At 44.4% G+C, this 18,627-nt stretch overlaps 1 protein-coding gene across 2 annotated transcripts in view; it reads right to left on the reverse strand.

The window, feature by feature from the left end:
• Positions 1-18,627, reverse strand: part of LOC122415667 (uncharacterized) — a 95,414-nt gene that overhangs the window by 24,344 nt on the left and 52,443 nt on the right. The window contains exon 1 of one of the 2 annotated variants that reach the window (XM_043428013.1): positions 6,469-7,286. The exons of the other annotated variant lie outside the window; for it this stretch is intronic. The gene's annotated coding sequence lies outside the window, so the exon portion shown is untranslated. Of the gene's footprint in view, positions 1-6,468; positions 7,287-18,627 lie in introns of those variants that run through there. 2 annotated transcript variants of the gene reach the window in all.

Consider the following 18,627-nt stretch of genomic DNA (forward strand, 5'->3'; position numbering starts at 1 on the left):
AGACCCCGCGGGGCGTTTAAATGCCGATTTCTTTTTCTATCAAGCATTGCACAATCCTGGTGAAAAAGGTTCCGCGAAATTCTCGAGCGCACAAGCGAAGCTCCCGATCCAACTTTTGATGCTCGTGATTCTAGAGGGAGCCGGAATTTCACCATTCTTTATTTCACGAATCGCTGATGTGGCTTGAAAAATAACGAATTGGAAATTCGGCAGGGAACAAAATTGGAGGTTTACTGGAATTGTGCGAGAGTTTTTTCCGAGTTTCTAAACTCTCGAGATTTTAGCTCTTCGAAATTTTACTCATTCTAACATTAAATCCCCGCCCAAACGAGGCTCCTTAAGCTTAATCGCGTGTAATGCTTATGCGCGCGCGATGAAACCAAAATAGGATGAACTGCGCTCTAATGAATCGTGGTGAATCCCCGTGTTTCTTGTGATTGTAAAAAGAGGTAAAGATCGATCGAATTAGAAGGCTCCGTAGGGATTTTTCTCCTCCGGAGTTCTCGAGTGTACGCGAGACGCGAGAGCAAGAGCGCAAAGCGTCCCGCATCCTAACCGGAAGTCCGTCGTCGAGAACAAAAGACATTAGAATGTGAAACGATGCCGCCGCGCAGATATTTCTATAAACTTAAATCTCCTCATTCTCCGGAATAGCCTGAGAAAGGAGGCTCGAAGCTCCGTACGAAGTGTGGAGACGCGTGCGTAAGTGTGCGAGGGAAAGGGGCTCGTGCGAGAACGACGAATCGCAGGGGAGAGCGGTGGAGAATTGAGCTTGAAAAGTGCTGGCTGCGCCTTGGCGACAAGACCGCCAGAGATGACGGCCCACTTTCTTTACTTTCACGTATCCGAGACCGCGCTCCGACACCTCTCTTTCGTTATTCTCTTTTACCTCGCGGACTATCGGAGAAAAAAAAGCGAGAAGGATCGTTTGAAACAGGCGCGATGGGACGCTCGTTTCCGACTACTCTGGCGGCGCGTTAATAAGCTCTTTTTCGAAACACGAAGAAGCAAAGACCGTTTGCAGCGAAGAGTTTGACGAGGACGACGCCGAAGTCTGCAACGTTCGAGTCCAACGTATGAAGAAGCAAAAAATATCTGCAATTCACCCCAATTTTCGATTTCACGAAAGCACAGTTTGAAAAACTACGAAACGCAATTTCGGACGACACTGAAGTTTGCTACGTTCCAGTCCAACTAAATGAATGAAAAAAACATTTGTAATTGACCCATTTTTTATTTCACGAAGTATCGGTGCAGCTTGAAAAACTACGAATTGCAAATTCGGCACGACGCTGAAGTTTCCAATGTTGGAGTCCAACGAAATGAATGAAAATTAAATGATTTATCCATCAGTTTTTTATTTCACGAATGATAATTGTGTAGATTAAAAAAATACAAAGTACAAATTCGACTGGAAATAAATTGGAGAATTACTGGAATTATTGAGCAGTTTTTTAGATCATTTCGTTGGACTCCAACGTTGGAAACTTCAGCATCGTAATTCGGCAGGGAACGAAATTGGAGAACTACTCGAATCATTCGAGCCTTTTTTTACATCATTTCGTTGAACTCCAACGTTGAAAACTTCAGTGTAATAAATTCGGCAGTTAACGATGTATGATACAAAAGTCTAAATAATTATAAATTTATCAAATTTTGTGATAATTCAACATCAAGTGCGAAAACACAATTTTTTTCAATATTTTCTCCTTCTTAGTTATCGAGTAATTACGCATTAAAGCAGATTTCTTATGCCCGGAATGTATACCTGTGTATATGGACGTGAACTTTAGTGATCAATTACCGACGACTGTATAGAAGAAAAATCTTAAAAAATTACGACACTGAAGTTTGCAACGTTGGAGTCCAACGAAATGATCTAAAAAAAAAATCTCTCAAATAATTCCAGTAAATCTTCAACATTGTTTCCCTGTCAAATTTGAAATTTGTAGTTTTTCAACCTACACCAATGATTCGTGAAATGAATGATTGCTGAATTACAAATCTTTTTTTCGTTCACTTCGTTCAACTTCTAACGTTGCGAACTTCAGCGTCGTTAAAAATTTGTATTGTCAAATTTGGCACTAAAGAATATCTTCACCAAATTTTATAAAATTCTTATAATTTTAAAATTTTTTATGTTTTTAGCGTGGTTTAGCATGGCAACATTGTATCGCCCGTGCCAAATATCCTTAAGGAGGTTGGATCACGAAATCAAAATAATCAGAATTTAATAAAATTCGGTGATAATATTCTTTGGCATCAAGTTGTATACGACGCTGAAGTTTGCAACGTTGGAGTCCAACGAAATGAACGAAAAAAACATTTGTAATTCACCAATTTTTGACGTAACGAAGTATCAGTGCAGATTGAAAAACTACGAATTGCGAATTCGACAAGAAATGAAATTGGAGAATTTCAATAGCTAAATTTCTCGATAGCTATGTGGCAAAAAAGTCTAAAAAGATTTATATTTTTTACATCCTTTTAACGAATACATTTACCAAATTAACGATGCTGAAGTTTGCAACGTTCGAGTCCAACGAAATGATGTTAAAAAAGCCTCCAATAATTCCAGCAATTCTCCAATTTCGTTATTTCCTCTCGAATTTCCAATTCGTAGTTTTTCAAGCTGCACCGATACTTCGTGAAATAAAAAATGAGTGAATTAAAAATGTTTTTTTCCTCCATTTCGTTGGACTCGAACGTTGCAAACTTCAGCATCGTCCAAATTATATGAAATTCTTATAATTTTGAAATTCTTCATATTTTCAACGGGATTTAGCACGGCAACGTTGTGTCGTCCCTGCTCCACAAAATTGGAGAATCGCTGGAATTATTGGAAGGATTTTAAGATCATTTCGTTGGGCTCCAAAGTTGCAAGCTTCATCGTAATTGATGACGAAACCCCCGTAAAAACAACGAACGAAGAGACTTTTCTCCGAGGTTCCCCCTGACCAGAACGGCGGTCCGTTCGCCTCGTCAATTTTTCCCAAAAAGTATTTTTTCCCCCCAAGAAAATAGTATATCGCGAAGGACACGAAAAGTTTCACGCGACGATGCGGTGAGAGCGTTGTTGCGCTTCGCGAAAGAGGCAGCGAAGCGCGAGGAGCGGCTGGGGGGGGGGGGGGGGGAGAAGAGTTGCAGGGGAACCGCGCGAGGTATAGCCTACATTTGAGAGCGTAACGGTTTCAATATAATGAGTATCGCAGCGTCGAAAGATTAGGAAACTACGCGAGAGATTATGTCGCAACGTAATTGCGGCGAGGTCTCCTTAGCTGTGCGTCCGAGCGAGGAAGAGGCAGAGCTGCGAGGCGAAAAGGAAAAAGAAAGAAAAACAGACAAAGAGAGCGGGCCGGGCCGGGCCGGGGGGGACGTTCTCGCTCGTGCGACGACGAGTCGATTCCTCGCGAGGTTATAAACACGAAAGAAGTAGGTCTGGTCTCTCTCTCTCTCTCTCTATCTCTCCTCTACGATTGCCACGAACCTCCCAGTATCTTTCTACGGAGGGAACGGACGCGAGGAGAAAGGGAAGGCGGGGAAGAAGGGGGGGGGGGGAGTTTGTGTACTATTTCTACACGAATCTGACGCGCGCCAATGCATCAATCCTTTTTCTTCGAGTCTTATCCGTGCCCCGCGTGCACGCCTCCGAGAGTTTATGATTTACGATAAAATCAATGGTAATTACCGAAGAAACAATCGTCTCGTAGGCGAGATGACGCTGAAGTTTGCAACGTTGGAGTCCGAAATGATGTAAAAAGACTGTCGAACAGTTGCAGTAAATCTCCAATTTTGGTCCCTGCCGAATTTCCAAGCGACGTCAATCGTGAAATTAAAAATGAGGAATTACGAATACTCTTTTCGTTCGTTCCGTTGGAGCACGTCGCAAAGTTCAGCGTCGCCGTTCGAGGAGAAAGGAGGAATTAGCGAAGAGTAGAAAAAGCTGTGGAAGCGGCGTCGAGGGCGACGAATTCGGTGTGCGCGATCGTCCCGAGAATCAATTGACCGGGGACGCACGAGCACGCTCGTGACGTCATTCAATCTTCCGTCATCGTACCCAGCTCGAGTAGCAACGCGGGATTTACCCGAGTAGCATGAACGGGCCCGGAAAAAACGATAAATTCGAATGAACCCGGACGCGTCATCGAGTAACTCCACTTTTTTCTCTCCCTATCGCGAGATTTTTTGCCCCCTGCGGGGCTCTCGATAATCCGATAATTTTCTCCAGCGTCCTCGAGAAATAATAAGTATACGCCAAGAATTGCGAGAGTACTCGCCGATGTGGACACCCACAGAGACGCGATTCCTTCGCGTTTTTAACGTGTACGTTGCAGAGCCACTCGTGTCGTGCGAGTGGCTTACGAGTGTCCGGGAGATCGAGAGGGGAAAAAATGGCGTACGCCTAATCGCTGTACGCGAGTCGAAGTAATATTATCGAGCAGTAGTTCGTCGGAGGGACGAAGACGGCGGCCGCGACGAGAGGGGGGAACCGCTACGCACGACACGAGTGACGACAACGCGCCGATTGCTCAATCGGACCCGAGGTCTGACGTCATAAAATACTCTTCGCTCGATCGTACGAAGGATTGAAATAAATGAAGAAAAAAGGAAAAAAGACGGATTGTTTGGGGAACGAATTGAAATTTACGCGATTATTTGGCTCCTTCTTGACTCGATTCATATTTGAGTAATGCTTGCGAATTTCGGCACGTACGAATTCTCCGGGCGCTTGAGATTGCGCCTCAACACGGCCAGATGCCCCGCCGCCGCCCCCTGCTCTTGCCGCTTCCGTAATTTCGAGCCATATTGAAAGAACTGCGACGAACGGAAGGCTCGTGGCACACACGCAGACGGAAAGACACTGCTCGACGAATTATTCTCGCGCCCAAAAGCCGCACACTCGACCGATTGATCATATCTCCGTGTTCGAATACGTACGCAGATGTGAGCGCGACGGTTATTATTTTTCAAATCAACATCTTCTCGTGCGTAAGTAAACGAATTGGGTTGATTGACTAACGAGAGTTGAGTGACGCTGCTTGGCGAGCTTCGATCGAACGACTTTTTCAAGAGCATGAAAAACGATTAGAAGAAAAACAGTGAATCGATGCACATCGAGAGAGAGAAAAAAAATGGTTAAATTAAGGAAAAGTCGAAAAGAGAGCGTCGAGTCGTACGGTTCGAATAAAATAAAGGCCAGCTACGCACACAAATTCGTATCCATAAAGACCGGAACCAATATTTAAGAACGACAAAAGCGTATTTTCCCGGTGCACAGGGAGATCGCAGGTGGGGATAAAGTGGGAACAAAAAGGGGCACGAGGGGAGGGGGAAAAGAAAGAAAAAAGGAAAGAGACAGAAGGAAGGGAGAGAGTTGATTCACAGATGGGAGAAGGAGCGAGAGAGAGAGCGGGTGGTAAACGTCGAGGTTGCTCAACTCTCCATATAACGCCCGAGCGTCACGGAAATTACATTACCTCGGGAGTCGAAACGCCGCACAACGCTCCGATAGAGAGGCGAGCAAAGTGGAGGGGAAGGCCGAACAGTTGGGGCAAGAGGGAAGCTTTTGCTGTTGCTGCTTTACGACGAGGCGTATACACACAGCGCAGCAAGGCCCGCGTATCTTCGCATTACCCAAAAATCGCCTTCCCCCGGCCTGTGTGGCCACCTCCGGCACTCCGCGCAGCGGCCGAGCGAGGCGAGCGACGTGCGAAAATCCACTTATTTTCTCTGCTCCTTTTAACGAACAGAATCGCTGGAAATTTGACTTTGAACGTCACGCAAGTGCACCGAAGTCGATTCGATCTCGTTTTCTCATTAACAAAATTCCAATCGACTCGAAAATTTGATTTTTCTACTTTCCAGTTCAAAACTAGTATCGGCACGCGAACGTGCACAAACGCGGGATCTCGTATCCGAGCCAGTTACATATTTATACGCGCAAATACTCATTTGAATATATAATTGAATAAGGCAAAGTTTATATAGATGCACACAAACGAATGACGCTGCCAAAACATTTGCTTTTCTTTGTTCCACGACGAATTTTCGTCCCCCGTCATACATAACGAGTATTAATAAACTTATTGTTCGCCAAGTGTTTACGAGCAACTCCATCGAGCCGAGATTCAACAGAGAATCCAAATAATTTTATTACGTCAGATAAAGTTTAATCGCGTTGCTCTTTGACGGATTGGATATGATTATTTAAAAAAACGCAAAGTGCGATGAACGAAGGGGTTTTAATTTAGTCTCCGTCTCTCGCGATCTCTCACCGTCGTCTCTCTTTCTCTTTGAAGCGGTTATCACGCAGGGATATAACGGTACTGTTAAACTACTATAGGTAAATCGAGAACGGAGGAACGTCAATGGCGTCGATGTCCACTCCACTGGTGTCCAATTGGCCGTGTAGCGATTTTTTATTATTTCGATATATATCTGTTGTGCGTGTGTACATGTGAAACTCACCGCGATCTATATAAGCCGATGATTATCCGTTTGTCCGATCGATCGATGATTCTTCCGGGCAAACGTGAAAGATTTATCCAGTGTTCTCGAGCGCGTGCATATATATTTGTGTATGTGTGTGTGTGTTTCACTCGGTCAACGTTTTTCTCTGATTTTTTATTTTTCAAACTCCTTTGTGCACAGTTTCGTCCGATTCAATATCGGGATTGACACACGAAAACTCCCTCACAAAAGAATTATTTTCCGCTTTCCTCTCAATCACTGTCCCGCCAGTGTTTCTATCGTTTAAGCTTCGTTTCGATCGATTCTTTATTTTTCTTTTCTTTTAACCAACTTAACAACACTTGACAAATATTCCAACACTCTTAGTTACTTGCACAATCACGAAGGACACTGAGTAAAACACGTATGTTCGATCTGTCTCGTGTGATTTCTAAAACTCAATATATTATGTTGTTCCTTTGATGTATTACGCATTGACACACAGTATAAACGATTGCACACGAATGCGAAGCGAATGAGAATTGACTCTCGCGCGCGCGGGTGCCCCTTCCTCTTTACACGACGCGACACGTAAACATGCAATATTCCTTGAGTCTCTCTCGCTCGCTCAGTTGTGTGTTAGCGGGCAAAAACGAAAGGAGAGCGAGGGGAAGAGGAGAGACGAAGGCGACGAGGGCCGCCAAGACTACGAGGCGAAAGAGGGGTAGGTTCGGGTACGACGTACCGTAACGACGTAACAACGGGGGTCGTGGAACAAGCGCTGCGGCCGAAGGAGCTCCGTACGCCACCAAGGACCGTGCGCGACTGACTGGTTACTGGCCCAGCGCACGACCACTACCGCGAGTCTTTCCGCCGCCGCTACCGCCACCGCCGTGGCGTTTCACTACGCTATACACACAGTGTAGTAGGTAGTTGCGCGCGGCCGCACCGTGAGGACACACCGTACGAAACCAGTGGATCTCTCGCCTGGTTAACACACACCGGCTGAAAAAGAGAAAGATGCCGCGCGGGCTTGACAATCAAGACGGAGAGGGAGGGAGAGAGACGAGAAGGGGAAATGAACGCGGGAAGGAGCGAGACGGAAAGTTCGTCTTTATCTGCACGGGTGATTCTACCCAATTCTCGATACGACGCGCATCGAAGCTTTCGATTAAACTGAAACTTTGTCGCACCATACGCATCGCTGACCAATCATACTAATTATTTCACATTTATTGTTTTCGTTATTCAACCGCCATTCGGTCGAATCGGAATTAAAATAATGCGCGTACCATTCCGGATGTACACCCATAGCGACGATTATCGCACAAAGCGATTTTTTCACTCCCTTTTAATAAACTCCCTCGAGTATATTCATAACCCGTAGAATGTTAAAATTCGTGTTAGACTCTCCCACAATGCTAAGGCTCCTTTGTGAGCCCATATATATGAATATATGCTCCGGGACATCGTATATATTCTCCTGCTTCGGGTGGTTCGCGCGAGTAACAGCAAACGACCGAAGCCAGTGCACGATCCGGAGAAGATGCGACGCGACCCCACACCGGTCTTGCTCCGGCTCTTCTCCTCGTCCGTACACCACACCACGACACGAGTAGTGCTCAAACTTATTTCGCTCTCTCGCTCCCTCTCTCACGAGCAAGAGAGAAAGAGACGGAGAGCGAGGGACGAGTTTGCCTGCTGCTGTTCCTATACTTTTCACCCCCGGATTTTGCCTCTCCGATGCGTCTCCCCCACCACCCCCGCACTTTTCGCTCAGCTCGTCCCCCGCCGCCGCGCTGTCGCTACTTCAACTGCTTGATGCCTCCTCGAGGCTCCTCTCTCGCGCTCTTTATTTATATCTCTTTCTCACTCGGTCCCGCCACTTTTTTTCTCTTCTCTCGCTCCCTCTCCACTTCTTCGGAGTTCCTCCTCGCGCGGGGGCACGCGCGCTCTCTTATGCGATCGCGCCAACGGGCTGGCGAGACAAGCGCTCGGGGTAATGCGGGTCACGGCTTCGGAACGAGATACAAAGGATTTACGCGGCGCATTCTTTTTTCCCCGGGACGACTTATTTTTTGTCTATTCCTTCGAGGTGAACCGACACCCTCGATTCAAATTATTACGCTAATTACTTCGATAATTTGACTACATTTTTTAAAATAAATCCTCTATCGCGCCACGAATGATTTCTCCATTTAATTAACGTTATCGAAACTTTGATTCTGTCTTTGACCGTGTCCTTTCCTCCGGGTGCCGATACTCTTTCCTCTCCTTTTTACTTCCCTCTTTCGTTACCTCGGTATCCCACAAGCCGCGGCGGGGCGAACGACCAAGCATCGCGAGCCGAGTGGAACGACCGAATTTCAACTGGAAGCAGAGCTCGCATCTCCGGCGTTCGTTGCACACGCACGCACGCACACTCGACGCATCCCTCTCGTCGCTCTTTTATTTTCCGGATTTTATCTCTTTATTCTCGTGTCAACACATTTTTTTCCATTTCTTTTCACTCCCCGCTTCTTCTCTCGAATGTCGTAACTTTAATTCATTTATTTTTCATCGTTAATCTCGAACAACATAATTTTGCGGGGATAATCGTTCGACGTCACGATCGTTCCTTTCGCAGTTTTAAAAATGTTCTCGCGCAGTCGTTCCGACCCGAAGGCCCCAAGGAACCGCATTTCTGAACATTTCTCTCGACATTCATATTTTTAGATGCCCAAAAGCCCGAGACTCGAACTCCTATTCGGAAGGGATCCGATCCAGTCTGCAGTTGAAATTTATTCAAAACAAAGGCAAGCGTAGTCGGAAAAATTCAATAGAAAAGGGAGACGATATGCGGATAAGGGAAAATGTAAAAGCATCGAGAGAAGCGAGACGAAGAAAAAGCAGGAGCTCTTAAGAGGCTGCTCGACGTACAAGTTTCAAGTCCACGTACGTTTTCGTCCTCGTCCGGTACGTCATCGTCCCTTTTTTCGATCTCGGTTCATCGCGCTCCGAGTAATACTCGTCTGTTTTACATGCGTCTGTATTCACATATTTATATATATTTCCGTCACTCTTTTTTCCGTTTCTGTCGCACTCGCCCTCTTTCTCACCCCTCGTTTCCTTTCCCACTGCTCCTCCGCGGCTCCCAACTCTCTCATTTCTCCCTTTCTTGTTCGTTGTCGTGCTCCGAAGTTACGACGATATTTTTTCCCTCCCCGCTTCGGGCAGCGCCATTTTTCACGGCACCGGGCCACGTCGCTGTACGGAGATGCTCGGAACGCTCTACTCTCTCTCTCTCTCTCCCTTTCCTTCCCTTTTCCTCCGCGTCTATAATGCGCTGCGTATCCGTGTATACGCTACAAATGTCATACGAGAGCGAACGGGGGGCGTGCGCTCGCACGAGGAGGGAAACGGGGAGACGCGATACTCATTTTTTCCCTTTTCTCTTCCATTTCCCATTTTTTTCTCCTTTCGACAGGAAAGGGGCGAGAAATTTTCGAATTTCGAGTGAATTTCGCACGAATGGAACTCGACGACGTTCCTTATCTTCGAATCGAGTTCGCGCTACGCTCAAGTTTCTGTCGACGAGTTCGTCGCTACGGTCAAGGCGCGCGATTCGTGAGCCCGCCAAACCAAATGCTTAATTAGCTCCTCGAACGTCTTTGAATTCACGATGAAATGTTGTCTTTTCCTGGAAGGAAAATCCGCCATAGGCTTTTTATTCAAGCACCGGTGCGCGAGTAATCGGAGGCTGCGAGATAAAAAGCGGAGTAAAATGTGAACGGAGCTCGAATAAATAATATGAAAATGCAAAGGGCGAGGATAATCGTGTTTTCGTCATGGCCTCCGTCGAGGCCTCCGTCTAATATTCCGGCTGAAAATGAGATTTCGAGCTCGCCGAATGTATCGCGTACAAATATTGCTTGGATGTATGGATTACGAGGCTCTTAGTCGTCGTTCGAGCGTCTCTTGTATAACCCGCAATGCCCGTGTAACATGCTCCCTCTGTGTGCGCCTCGTACGTGCGGAGGCGCATGTATGCGTGACACTCGGCTCGATCACGTAGACCCGGAAGAGAGAACGGGAGAGTGCAACGGGAGAACCAAGCCGTGAGCCGGCAGGCGAGCGCTTGAACGGGAGACGCGCGGAAAGAGAGAGAGAGAGAGAGAGAGAGAGAGCCGAGCCGGAATATCGTATTTTCTCTCCCTTTTCAACCAAAGAGTTTCGATCCTCCGACTCGAGGAATATCCACGTGTGTGTCTCCTCCGAGTGTTGCCTCGAACGAGCCTTTTTGTCCCTTCATATTCGTGCTAAACAAATCCATAACTCTGGGCGAAGCCCTTAAAACCGAAAGAAAGTAAGTCCCTGGGAGTTGACCCGGGGGATCTTGCGGCTTCGTGCCTTTTCGTAATTCATCCCCGCTCTGTGGGAGAGCTTCGTCGAGCTGCGGCCAGAGACTCGCTTTTCAATTCGTTTAATTATCATCGAATTATGCTTTTTTGAGGCGACTGCCGATCGAGTCGAAGGGGCGCGACGTCCCCGATTCCGCAGGCGTCATCGAACCCCGATCCGGGGTCCCAGGGACCCTCGGAGAGAATGGAAATCGGACGCGCCGGCACTGCTGCGGGGAAGGGACCAACGGGAGGATCGCGCGCGTTAATTTCAAGACGAATCTCAACGAGACGGCCCAGAACTCATTCTAATTCGTGAATTTTGCAAGATGCGCCATTTTCAGTGGCGACTATCGATTCACCCGTTGTTCAGCCCGCTCCCGTGTACGAGTGGGAAAGCCAGACACGTGCTTTTTATACTAAGGCGACCGCGGGAGCCGAACGAGCCGGGAGAGACGCGGAGACGGAGGGAAAGAAACTACCGAGAAACCATGCGGACACCCCGTTAACCAGCGAGGCTAAAGAGGGTGAAGACCGATCGAGGAAAGGGTAGTAACGCGACGGCCCTGAGGATGGGCCAATTGTACCTCGAGCAAATATAAAAAAGGACGAAAACCGAGACGAGAAGGGCCACGCATCGATCGATTTTCATCGAGTTTCAAGGCTATCGCTCACCCCTCTCCATGCCCTGTTAAGAAACTTTTGAACATATGCAACACGCACGTCTGCTCGCATTCAAATTTCCCTCGTGTACTTCATTCAACCGAAAGCTTCTCTCCCATTTTTCCCATCAAGGTGGATCACGCCCGAACGATCGTTTTTTTCTCAGGGCTGTCTAAATTGGATCGATTTAAACTCCCTAATTAAATATATAATCACCTTAGATTAATGTCAGAGTTATCAATTCGAAATTTTAAAGACATTTTTTCAAATTATCCTTTGGCGAATGAAATTACAGGCCACCGATTAAGGAGGAACATCAGGTTAATGAAACTTTTAGAATACTTTTTTGGATATATTGTCTCCATAGCCTCTGCAATTTTTAATCCATTTGATTGAGCCATTTTTTAGTAAATCGATTCCAAACTTGGAATATTTAACATCTACGCGTGGGAAACAACTCCGCACGCAGACCCCCCATCTTTTCGCACTCAAAAGCAAATAAAAAATGGTGATGGGTTAGAAAAAAGTACTATTCCACAGTTTGAACTCTGAAGAACCTGTGCGCAAGATTGGAGGTCGTTTAATTCTACTATTTTTTAATATTTCACATAAATTCCATAACTTAGATAATTCAGATTAAAAAAATGTAATTCGTATTTACATAACCTCAGTTTTCGGAGATCCATCACTGACCGAACCCCAAATTTCATTCGTCCCTGGCGAAAGTACTATAGTTTTTATGTCAAAAATCGCATTAGGCAGCGCAAAGGGAAAACACAACGGGAAACGGACCAAGAAAAAAGTATTAATAAAAAGACAGAAGGCTGTGAGAGAAATGGGCCAAGGGGCCAAGCCAAGAAGAAACGAAACGCTGAAATAAGCAATTGTGAAGTTATTCGAGTGCCCATTACCAATAATTTTGTTCAATCTTTAACGTAATATATTTTCATAACTAGTAAGACAATCGTCTCGAATTTTTTCCCAGACCTTCGTTACATACTTCACATTGTTATTGCGTACTTTTTTCATAAACTTTGTAAGAAGCGTTCATTCGTTACATGAAAAGATGAACGATTTTTTCTGTGTATTTTTCTTCATATTTGAACACGTTTATCTCGATAACCAATAAAACGAAGCCTTTAAAATTTGGCGTGCGCGTCAGTCGTCGTTTTTGTCCACAAAATCGTTCGTACAATCGTTCGTATTAAAACTGATATTTTTGTGTTCAAACTTATTTTGTCATAGCTGTTGTTTTCGAATGTAAAATGACGAACTTTATAAAAAGTGTGAAATAAGCAAGTGTTTTAAAAAAACATGAAAACTCCGGACTGAAAAACTCCTCGGCCTAAAAAAAAAAACAAAAAAACAAAAAAATCCCGACATCTATTTTATTTCAGACTTTTTAAAGTTTACCATTATTTTCTTAGGTTAAGGAGTTTTTTACTCAGGATTTTTTTAAAAATGAAAAAACGCCAAAAAAAGTTTTTCTCTTTCGATTGTCCAACCGTGCGACTGGAGCAACATTTTCAGAGCTTTTTCCCCCAAAATTCTAGCGCGTTTCGTTACATTTCGGATTCGCAGGAACGCGTTGCTCAATCGACGAGTGGATATCCGCAGGGCGGAAATGAATTTTGTTCTCGTTAAGAAAAAAAGGGATGGAAATACGCGGTGGTGCGCGGTCATGTGGACGAGAGAATTTCGATCGTACGAGAAAGCCCTGCTTCGCGTTCCTCTTTCTCCTCGCAAGACAAGAGTTTTGCTCGCGCGGTGTAGAAGAGCGACGTTGCTGCTGCTGCTGCTGCTGCTGGCCGAAAGGCTCAACAACCAACAATGCGCACGGTTCTCTCGCATTATGGAATATTATCGGTGTGTACGTGCGGCCGCTCCTCCTGTTGGCCAACGGTCCTAAAGGACGAGCTGTGCGCGCGCGCCCAACCGCCAAGGGCCTCTTTTCCGCTGTGTGTTTAACGCACACACAATCTAATGACCGTTCACAATATTTACTTGAATTTTTATACGTGCTCGTTCGACTGGAAATTCGCTCCGATTTTTCATCGCTTTTCCTCGCGAAACGTCACTTTATCGTTTTTTCGTGCTGATTGTAAACAACCTCGGCTATTCACTGTTTATAAAAAAAACTCCGAAAAGACGAGAAAATATGAGGCATTCGAGGCCATTTCGCCTAGACCGTGAGCCCGAGCATTTTTAATTTTTCTCTCTTTTTTTTCTTTATTTGTCGAGCGTTAGAGTCATTGAGAAAATGTGGGTTTTGGAAGTTTTGAAAAACTTTAAAGCTTGATAATTCCCCGAGTTATTGAGATATCAACATACGTCACGGTATCATTTTCTCTGTTTCGAAGAGCACTTTCGTTTAGAAATATGAAAAAGATGTTGATTTGTAACGTAAACGTTTTTTTTTGCTTCTAAAGTACAATACATTTTTTTCAAAGGTGAATGCCATTTTTGATTTATTTCGAAAAATTCTCTAAAATGGAGCGATCCGTTCTACGATTTCTGAGACTAGTCGCATCGTGGGCTGATTTTTTCTTGTCTGGTTTTTGAATTAATCATATTTTTTATTAGAGGAATTTCATCATTGTAAGCCCGATTAATGATTTGAACGATATTAATATTTCGAACTCTGCTCGAATGTCTACAAAATATAATGGTAAATATTTTTTTGGGGTTTTGTCACGATTTTTTTGCAGTGAGGAAAAAAAGCATAGACTTTTGGAATTTGGAGGGTTTATTTATCGGTATTCCAACTCTGTGATGGATTTTTTGAACTCTGATATCTCGGCTTGATTCGGTGTAAAACGACTCCATAGGAACCCATGTTTCGATTCGTAAAGGAAAAAAATAAAAAATTGAAGGACTGAGCTAAGCAACATTTCTGAAAATTGAAATCCGCTGTTTTCGGTTTCCCGTTCAGCATCAGAGTTACTCGGAAAATAGGAAATTTCTAGACGGACAATGGCTTTTCGAACGACCTAACAAGTCCTGCAATAAAACCATTATTTCGAGGCTCTCGATCGAAAGTTCGACGACGAGCTCGCGAGTGCGAATTCCCACTGATTCGTCAATTCCCCGAATAAAAATCGTACCGAACCTACGAATATTGGTGACCAAGAAGCAAGGTCCAGCTCATTAGCAATTGGACACTAGACCCAGTGAAAGTTTAAAGAACGAGGGCAGAAGAAAAAGACATAAAATAATACAGCTCCTCGTTAAAGAGGATTTGTGAAAGTCTCCTTCTTTTGTGTCCGTCCATTTACTTCTGAATAACCAGAGGGTTAATCGTGTGCTCGGTTATTCGTAAATATTGAAAAGCGTGTTTAGTGCGCCTTCATTGCTGGGATATTTTTCTGCGCTCTTCACTGCCTCCCCATTTCATCTCCATCGCTCCTTCTCTCTCTCTCTCTCTCTCTCTCTGTCTCTCTCTCTCTCTCCATTTTGCCCCTTATTCCTTCCTCCAACGATCGAGCATTACTCCAAGGTTTTCGAGGTAGGCTGGTATACGACGTTGACGCGACTACGACCCTTCGACAGACTTCGAAACTCTCGGGGCTCTGCCATAGCGTCACCCTTGCCCTCTCTCCCTTCGTTTCTCTCTCTCTCTCTCTCTCCTTCTTCTTCGGGCTTTTCTCTCTCGCACTTTCCTCAATATCAGGAGCTGCTTTGAAGCTTCTCAATGGGGCTTAGAACGTCATATATATACACCATCGACTTGTATACACATATACTTTAATGTGTGTATAGATCTATGATACACACCGAGCATGAGATCGGGGACGAAAAAGTCTGCTCGCTCTGCGCGCGCCCTTCTCTATCTCTCTTTCTGTCGTTCGCTGGCGTGTGGTGAATGCCTCGGTTCGTCATCGCCCATGCAAGGTATATATAAGTATACACGGGCGTCGACACACACGAAGCGGGGCAAGTGACGCTCTCACCGCGTCGCAGGGCAAACCTACGCGTAACCTTTTTCATCGATATATTATGACGTAGCGACACTTTGCGGATTAACGAATACGGACCCGAGTCCAATGAAATATCAATGAACACGATTTCCTGTTTTTATCCTTAGGAGCTGAATTAAAATGGCAGCGGGCAAGCTTCTTTTTGCTTGTTGAGTCTCGAGGGTTTTACTCTACCGAAGATGTTAAGGAAGTTGAGGCTGTACAGTCATTTTTTTACCCAAAAGTGATGACCTGTACCTTTGAAAAGTTAGGCCAGTTTACAGTTTGGCAATGTTGCATACACTTTAAAGAAAAGTTGGGGATAAAAAGACGAAAAACTGGTGAAAGCTCAGTTGAAAACACGAACGGTGACGATCCTAGCCTCAAAAAACTGCACGGAAAACAGATTATTATTAATATAATCTCAGCAAATTTCCTAATAAATCTGAAAAAAATTGACATTATTCGGCAAGCCTTGCTCATGTTGCCCAAAAAATTTCATATTTTTAGCATCATTTTTAACGGAGATATCACTGAATGTGTCTTGACTTCCATAAAATTACATGTTATTTGGCCCAAATTGTTATTGATTTTTCTCAGCAACGACGCTCCTAAACTGTCTGAAAAATTAACTGATTTTTTTTTACACTTCACTTTATAAGATGCAATCGGTTTAAAAGCGGCGACATCATTTTCATTCTAATGCCTCAACTTCCTTTTTATAAATTTATCTAAATTAATGACAGAATTATTCATTCAAAATGGTGTTAATAAATTTGTCAAACTTATTTTCTGGCGAATGAAATTACAAGGCATTTATTGAACGGAGATTCGTCCCTGGCTAAAATACTGCAGTTTTTATGTCAAAAATCGCTTCGTAGAGCGCAAAGCAGGGAAATGGATCGAGACAAAAGTTTGTTAATAAAAAGGCAGAATGGAAGGGGCCAAGCCAAGAAGAAACAAAATGCCGAAACGAGCGAACGTGAGGTTACGCGAGTACCAATTTCGTTAAATCTTTAACGTAATATATTTTTATTACCAGTAAGACAATCGCCTCGAATTTTTTTTCAGACCTTCGTAAATACTTCATTTCTATTGTGTACTTTTTCACAAACTTCGTAAGATATTTGATATGCGCGTTAGTCGACTTTCCATTTAAACTCTGTGTAAATTTCAAGACTTTCTTAAAAAAAACGTTATTATTTGTAAAGAGGGATTAGCGAGTGGATAAAAATGGAGAGAATCGATTCGATATGCGAGCCCGAGTAACCGCGAATATCCTCACCTCATTTGTCATTCACAACGAACCAACGAAAGCCACGCGATTTTGATGATCGATCTTCGAGAAAGTTTCGTCACGAGGAAGTTTCGTGAATATTCTCAAAATCGAGCTGAACAATCGTCCGAACCGACTCGTAATTCGAACGACGCGAAAAGGACGTCGAGGAGAGGGAGATGGATCGAGAAAATGAAGAAAGAGCCTCAATAATGCTAATGAGACTGCGTCGACGTCGAGCCGACGACCAGCAGATTCTTCTTCTCCCTTTTTCCTTTATTGTGTTTCCCACTCTCTCCTCCGTCTCCCCCCTCTCATCGCCCGTTCTCCCATATTGGCCCAGTTGTGTTGTAATTACTCCACGGGTCATACTCCCGCTTTCTCTCTCCGTCTCTCTCGCACCCTTAACTCGATAGTATTCTCGACTCACCCTAGGCCGCTTTGTGCTATAGACCTGGCGCATTATAGGGGAGTTTGGGATCGATTATTGAACGTCCAGGAATTACAGTGTCTCAACCGAGTCAGCAATGCGAGAGAGAGAGAGAGAGAGGGGGGGGGGGGGGGAGAGAGAGATAAATAGGTAGAAAAATGACGCCTAAAGAAACTCGAGGAAAATGTTGAAGCTCGATACAAACTTGTTGTTGCTCGCTCGCCGCTATCCTCCTCGCTCCGTGTGTGAAGCAATGTGGCAAGGCAAAAGCGAGGGTGTGACGACGAGAGGAAGGAAAGGGCGGGGGCTCGATAATCTGATTCGACCTTATCGTGTTCCCGGTGTTACTCTCCGCCATTTAATTAGCCTGAGCGCTCTCCTCCATTATTTCGGAGTGATCTTCGCGACGTAAATTGCGTGTACTTTCTGTCACGCGGACTGGGGGAAACTTTTTCAAAGTGACGACTATTTCGTTCCTCGTTCGGAGCTTTTTTGCAGTATTCGTTGTAATCAACGGCGACGTTTGCTCGTGCCTATCGACTGAACCTTGCCAAATATCGTTAAGGGGGAGTCCTGCTTTAAAAAGCCAAAAAATCAATTGTTTTCGAAAATGTTTTTGCACCGACGGAAATAACTGACGGCAGCGGACTTTTCGGTATGGTTTCGAGGATATTTCAAGAGTACAAAAACATCGTTTTAACGAGAAATACTAATTTGTACATGGTTGCACAATGCGGGGATCGCAATTATTGTCTGCGACAAAAATTCCAGTTTTTTCCCTTTTTCATACATTTTCCTTCCGCACACGAACCTGTAAAAACCCGAAAAAACAGGGAAATTCTATATTTTATAGCGAGTTTTAAAAACAAACGCTTCTGTCACTTCAACGTGCGCTGTAAATATAGAATTTCCCAATTTTTTCGCACTTTCATAGGTCCGTACGGAAGGAAAATGGAACAAAAATTTTGGAATTTTTGTTACAGACAATAATCGCGATCTCCACATTGTGCACAGCTGAGAAACATCGACAATCAGACTATGCGCCCAAGCCATGTACAAATTAGTATTTCTCACATTAAAACAATGTTTTAGTACTTTATAAATATCCTTGAAACCACCGAAAAGTTCACCATCCTGAGTTATTTCCGTTTGTCCCAGACACTGCCGAAAACCGTCGATTTTTTGACTTCCTAAAGCAGAATCCCCCCTTAAACAAACTTATAAGACCGCGAGCACCCTCTCACGTGTATCGTTTAATACCAAGTTTGATTGAAAATCCTGATGGATTATTTTTGCTAATATCCCAATAGTGACGAATTAAGCAGCTTGAGTAAAATCAATAATGCCGATTTTATTGATAAAAGCGAACGACCCCGATTCGTTTTCGGAGGCGCGTGTGTATATATCCGAGTGATTTTTCAGTTAATCACATCAAAGTACTCGGTATTAGGTGGTATAAATAGCAGGTAAAGA

Source organism: Venturia canescens, chromosome 9 (assembly GCF_019457755.1).
Source record: "Venturia canescens isolate UGA chromosome 9, ASM1945775v1, whole genome shotgun sequence".
Classification (NCBI taxonomy): Eukaryota; Metazoa; Arthropoda; class Insecta; order Hymenoptera; family Ichneumonidae; genus Venturia; species Venturia canescens.